The sequence below is a fragment of the Panthera pardus genome, unplaced genomic scaffold, assembly GCF_024362965.1.
Source record: "Panthera pardus isolate Hobbes unplaced genomic scaffold, ASM2436296v1 HiC_scaffold_26, whole genome shotgun sequence".
NCBI lineage: Eukaryota > Metazoa > Chordata > Mammalia > Carnivora > Felidae > Panthera > Panthera pardus.
Genome location: NW_026526832.1, coordinates 16,374,290 through 16,380,710, shown reverse-complemented (window position 1 = coordinate 16,380,710; position 6,421 = coordinate 16,374,290). Strand labels below are relative to the sequence as shown.

Genomic DNA, 6,421 nt, shown 5'->3' with positions numbered 1-6,421 from the left:
CTTGCCAGGAGAGCTCCCGCCAATTGTAATGGGGTGGCAACTTCTTCTCTGCGCCTCAAGGATCTCATCTATAAAATAGCAAGGAGAGCCTGGCCTCCCTGCTTCCCTCATGGAGTGGCTGCCGCTGTAGAGCTTCTGAGAGTCTGGGGGTCAGGGGGCAGGTGAGGCCTCGTCATTTGTTCCTTGAGGTCCCTCACCCTTCCCCACCCTCTGCCTGGCACTGGCTGTGTTCCTTGCCCTCTGCCTCACTCCCAGGGACAACAGAGCCTGTTCCAGAACCACAGGTGAAGGCTGGCAGAGCCAGAGTGTCTCCAGTCCTGCTTTGGGGGATTTTCTTGACCTTGGCTGAAGGGTGAGGAGAACCCTGGGAAGGTACAGCCTGGGATTAAGATGCCTAGTCTGTCCTGTGCCAGGGCTAAGGATCAAGGCCCTTCCCTCCTATGGGGACATGAGGACAAAGTCTCCCCCCACCCCCACCTTCCAAGCAGAGAAGCCAGGTGTGCCCACAAGGCCCATGCAGAGCCTCCCTAGGCCCTCGGCCTCCAGTGCTTGTGTGGCTGTGAGAGTCAGCTTTTCAACTAATCAGCTGAGTAAACTCTGCCGTATATCCTGTTAGTTTAAAGAGAAAATGAGACTGGTTCTTGAGCAAAGCCTGTGAGGGATAAAACTACTATTTTGTGGACACCAATCCAGTGGGGCAGAGGCAGCATGGCCATGCTGGGCTGTTCACCGCAACCCTAGGTCTGCAAAATTCCTTCCTTCTTGTCTCCCAGGGCCTCAGAAGACCCAGAAGAAGTCTGGGGCGACATGTAGTTGGGGCAGCAAAGTGCACAGGTGTGTTGGTTTTCCACCTGGACATTCAGGTGAAGTCCTGCAGGAGGTGGGCTCATTCATTCTTTTGGTCTCCAGCTCCCCATCCCCCTCCCTTTTTAAAGCAAAGTCTGTGTTGATCTGTTGGTACCAGTGTTTCACATGCAGAAAATCTTATGTAAGAGAGCAGTCTGACAGCCCAGCAGTCTGAGTCTTTAGGCATTAGCTCTGTCTACCTCCTAAGTCCATGCTGATAACTGTGGCCAACTATCCTGACTAAGCATAGGGCCTGGAGGTGAAATGACCTGGTCCGAGGTTAGCTGTGTGGCTGTCTCTGCTGTACTACTGACATGATCATGAGCACTTTGCAACAGCCCCTGTAGGGTACAGCTTAGGTGGCTGTGCTTGTTCCTCATTCCAGGATGCATCCACTTCCAAATGCTGACTTTGTTCCTGAACATGGACGTTTGCAATGGCATATCCCTGCCTCGTTCCATCTGCCTTGGATGGTGTCTGTTCAGAAAGGTTACAACTCAGGAAGATCTCCACCCTCCTGTCCTCTTGAGTCCTATTTGTAGGACTCTCCCACTGGGGCATGCTTCCAGGAGTGCGTTCTCAAACTACAAATTCTCCTGAGTGGGGTATGGCCCTGTCACTCTCTGGAAACTCTTCTATGTTGTAATGGGCCATGATGTTTGGGAGACACCTTCATGGATAAAGAGGGAGGTAGGTACCTGCCTTGGTGGCTGGATTTCTCTTTCCCCATTTTTTTTAATCCACAATTATGATTCTACTTCTCACAGAGTCCAAGACCTTTGTAGAAACTGTGTTTTGTTTTGCCATTTGGCTGTGAAACAATCGGGATTCAGACAGTGGAAGTATGGTCATTCTGCGACATCCAGCAGACTTCTCCCTTATCACCCTCTGGACCCATGGGTGGGCAGACTGGCTCACTCTGGCTTTTCCTGGAAATGTATTGGACTGGAGGGAGGGGGCTGAGATGCCTCTTCCTCCCTTCTTTCCTACAGTGGAATGTCTCCTGCTTCATCTTCCAGAGCATCCCAGGCTGGAGTCCCGAAGTATCCAGAGGACCTGCTCTGTGACCTTGGGCTTACTAGAACCTGACCCAGCTGAGGCCCTGGCCCAGGCTCCTTGAAGGCAGCTTTGACTACGTTTCAGGGAAGGGCAGGTTTCAATGTGTCACCACCACAGAGGCAGCACCACCTGTTCCAATGAGAGCCAGGTTCTTGAGTGACTAATGGAAGCTTGTCCTAGAGAAAGACACAGACGCTCAAATGCAGAAGGCTAGGGGAGAGTAAAGAAGCTTTATCTTCCTTTGAGTGACCACAGATGCCTGGGCCTGTTCCCACAGATACTGTTTGGGACCACCCAACAACAGCAGAGAACCTGTACCACCTGCTGGTGAGGCTGGACCAGTTCCATTATACCCATGGCTCCCCAGTGGATGGGAATGTCTCCACCTCATTCTCCAAAATTCCTCGGAGGCCCCCTACCCACTTACTCTGCCCTTAGTCCGAACTGCAGCCCACTGGGTACCTGAGTGCCTGTGGCAGAGTGGAGGGAAAGGTGGGGAGATACTCTTCTGACTCCATGGATGGGTTGGAAGGGCTGAGACAAGAAGCAGCTAGAATAAAAACAGCTCTGTCCTCTGTTCCAGCAGGATGCTGGTCTGATGGCTGTGGATTCTGGTACAAAAGTGACTTTTCTTAAGTGCCCATCTCTTGGATGAAAGAGTTCTTGCATGGACATTTTTTTTCCTACAGCTATAATCAGCTAACTTTCCTGGCCGTGTGGTAAAGAAGAAGCCTTGATTCTTCTTTTCTATCTCCTTCCTTTTCTCTTGAGTCTTAAATTCTTGTCTCTCAGTCTAGTTACTAGGTTGCTTATTTATTTTTTCATACAAGTCTAGCCTAATGTACACAGTTTAAAAATCCAAATAGTATAACAAGGTGTGAAGGAAAAACAGCAGTCCCCTGTCCCATTTGTGTCCTAAATTCCTCTCTGCAGACTCTTTCTTCTGATGCCTACCTCCATATTTCTAAGTGATATGCCTGCACAGTTATCCCTGGAATTGTCAATGTTAAATGCCACTGACTGCTTACGCTGGAAGATTGGGCTGGCATGCTTCTAACCTATTCCATACCTGCTTTTCTCCATTCGATTCCCAATATATTTATGTAACTTTTTGTTAAATCAATAGTCAATTTTTATTTTAATTATGGATGTACTGTTCACTGCTGACTGAAAAAAACTCTAGAATCACTTTTCCTTTTTTTCCTATAATTCTTTGTTCTTCCAGGAGTTAATAATTACCTCATTAAAAAAAATCTGCTTAATCTATGTCATTATCCTAACAATTCTTCCAAAACTTTCCAGCAAAATTTAAAAATCCTTCTGAGCACAATTTTATCCATGAATAAGTAATCAGATAAACTGCTGATTCCATATTTCCCAAAGATCACTCTTCTGGCTCCTTGCTGGTCACTCCCTCTCCCTCTCTGTGGGACTTCCCCAGTCAGTGAAGGGTTGTGTTCTGATTCATCTGCTTCCTGGATGCCAACTCTTCCTCCTTCTTGCCTTATGTCATTGGAGTACCCAAGTCATTTTTTCCAGCTGGATACAGTTCTCTTTAAGAGCCAGGTGTGGAGGCACCTGGGTGGCTTGGTTGGTTAAGCATCCAATTCTTGATTTTGACTCAGATCATGATCTCACAGTTCGTGAGCTCAAGCCCTACATTGGGCTTTGTGCTGACAGCGTGGAGCCTGCTTGGGATTCTCTCTCTCCCTCTCTCTCTCTCTCTTTCTCTCTGCCCGCTCATGGTGTCTCTTTCAAAATAAATAAATAAACTCAAAAAAAAAAAGGCCAGATCTGGAAGGTTGGATACCCCAGGTTCTATAGTCATCTCCAGGTGTATGTTGGCCAAAGCAGGTAAGGAGTTTCACCTTGCTACAGGCAAATCCAGACTTCCATGTCTCAAAAAGAATGTCTTTGGTCTGCAGGATACAGGGGATGGATTTACTAGAATAGGAGAAAAATGTTGTTGGTAAATCAGCAGGATCGGGGCCATTGCCACTCACATTTCACTTTCATGCAGAGTAAGAGAAACTGGCCCCTTGCACAGGACAGTTTACTTCCATGTAGTGGTAAATTGTTACAAATAATAATCTCCTTAGATTAAAGCACTTCACTACCATATTGAGGGTAAATAAACATGAATGTGGATGACATTAGCTAGACAAACTGTCAGCAGAGTGTGACTACAGTACATTAAAACTCTAGACTTGAAATCAATTACTATCAATGTAGCCTTAATTCTCCAAGCACCATATACCAATGCATTGAGTTTTCGTATTTTTTTTAAGTATGAATTTGATATTTTAAAACAATGTTAACACAAACATTGCCTGCAAGATGATAATGGGGGTACATGCTTTGTTCAAAAGAAAAAGAAATAGATATGACGTGAGGGGAGGAAGAGGAGTTGTCTGATTGCACATTTCTATATCCTAATTTACTAAGTCAGAGCACAGCAGATGGGTTGAAGATGAGAGAGAGAGAGGGGGAGGGTAACAGAAATGTCCCAATGGGGGTACATGCCAGCTTGCCTGGTGGGTCCAAAGAGACTGATGAGGGGGCTTTAGTAACCCTAATCCCTGGGGAGAAGCTCACTTAGCTCCTCTGACAAGGCCTTCACTTGTTCCAGTGATAGCTTCATTGCTCAGAGGGCCAAATGAACAAGGAGAGGGAATTTTCCTTGTGTTGGATGTTGGCCAACAGTTAGAGTCTCTTTGCTAACCTGGGAGTGATGGAAATCCTGGAGGAAAGTAACTTTGACCTCATGGTAACAAACGAAGGGAATGTTGGGCAGAGTCGAAGTGTGCCCTGGACTCAGGAAAGCATATTTCAAATGGGTGAGAGGCTCAACAGGTCAGACAATAGCCTTTTATAAAAATATATATATATAGGTCATGATGTACTGGAGATTATAACAAGATAATGTTAATTATCTACTTTCTAGTAGTCCTGATGAGCAAGAAACTAGACAGATAGCTGGGAGTAGGAAGAACTGGGTTGAAGACAACATTTACAAAAGTTGGGACAAGAACAAATAAAGGAAGACACGAACCTGAAAGGGCATTTCTTTCAGTCATTTGGGAAGTTGTTATTGAGTAGTTTCTGTATGCCAGACTTTTGCTATGTGCTAAGGAGATAGCAGAAAAAAGACATATCTAAGCTGATAGTCCAGCAGGGAATACAGATATCAAGCAGGTAATTAAAGTGTGTCGAATAAGCAAACTACAAATAGAGGGGAACTTCCTCAGCTTGACAAATATTTAACATTATTCTTATTGACAAAAGACTAGGTATTTTCTCCCAAAATCAGGAACACCAAGCAGACAAGAGTGTCTGCTTTCTCCATCTTTAGTCAGGGTTGTACTAGAAATTCTAACCAAGACAATTAGATAAGTAAAATAAAAATGGCATCCAGATTGGGATGGAAGAAATAAAACAACTTGCAGGATTGCAGATGACATGATTTTGTATATATAAAGTCCTAAGGAAGCCCTTAAAAGCAATTAGAATAAATGAGTTAAGCATGGTGGCAGAATATAAGATCAATATACAAAAATCAATTTTATTTCTATACACTAGCAATGAAAAATCTGAAAATTTAATAATTTATAATAGCATCAAAAATACAATACTTAGGGGCGCCTGGGTGGCTCAGTCAGTTAAGCGTCCGACTTCGGCTCAGGTCATGATCTCACGGTCTGTGAGTTTGAGCCCCGCGTCGGGCTCTGTGCTGACTGCTCAGAGCCTGGAGCCTGTTTCGGATTCTGTGTCTCCCTCTCTCTCTGACCCTCCCCTGTTCATGCTCTGTCTCTCTCTGTCTCAAAAATAAATAAACGTTAAAAAAAATACAATACTTAGGGGGCACCTGGGTGGCTCAGTCAGTTAAGTGTCCAATGTCAGCTCAGGTCATGACCTTGCCATTCATGAGCTCAAGCCCTACGTCAGGCTCTGTGCTGACAGCTCAGAACCTGGGGCCCGCTTTGGATTCTATGTCTCCTTCTCTCTCTCTGCGCCTCCTCCACTTGCACTCTGTCTCTGTCTCTCTCAAAAATGAATAAACATTAAAAAAAAAATACAATACTTAGGAATAAATTTAACAAAAGAAGTACAGGACTTTTACAGTGAAAACAATAAAACATTGCTGAAAGAAATTAAAGAAGATCTTAAAAAATGTTCATGGATCATGTTCCTGTTCATGGATCAAAAAGCTTTATATTGTGAAGTTGGCAATACTCCCAAACTGATCTACAGATTTATTCAATTACTATCAAAATCCCAGCTGCCTTTTTTTTTTCTGACGAATTTGTCAGGCTGATGCCACAATTCATATGTAAACACAAGGACCCCAGAATTACCAAAGCGATGTTGAAAAAGAAAACAAAGTTAGAAGATGTAAGCTTTCTGATTTCAAAAGTTACTATAAAACTATAGTAATCAACACAGTGTGGTACTGGCATAAGGACATATAGATCACTGGGACAGAATTGAAAGTTCAGAAATAGATCCTTACATTATG

At 44.4% G+C, this 6,421-nt stretch overlaps 1 protein-coding gene across 2 annotated transcripts in view; it reads right to left on the bottom strand.

Annotated features, from left to right (window-relative positions):
- Positions 1 to 2,106: 2,106 nt before the first annotated feature.
- CAPN13 (calpain 13) overlaps positions 2,107 to 6,421 on the bottom strand; it is an 82,953-nt gene continuing 78,638 nt past the window's right edge. For both annotated transcript variants that reach the window (XM_019448248.2, XM_019448240.2), the window contains one exon: positions 2,107 to 3,849. The gene's annotated coding sequence lies outside the window, so the exon portion shown is untranslated. The remainder of the gene's footprint in view (positions 3,850 to 6,421) is intronic.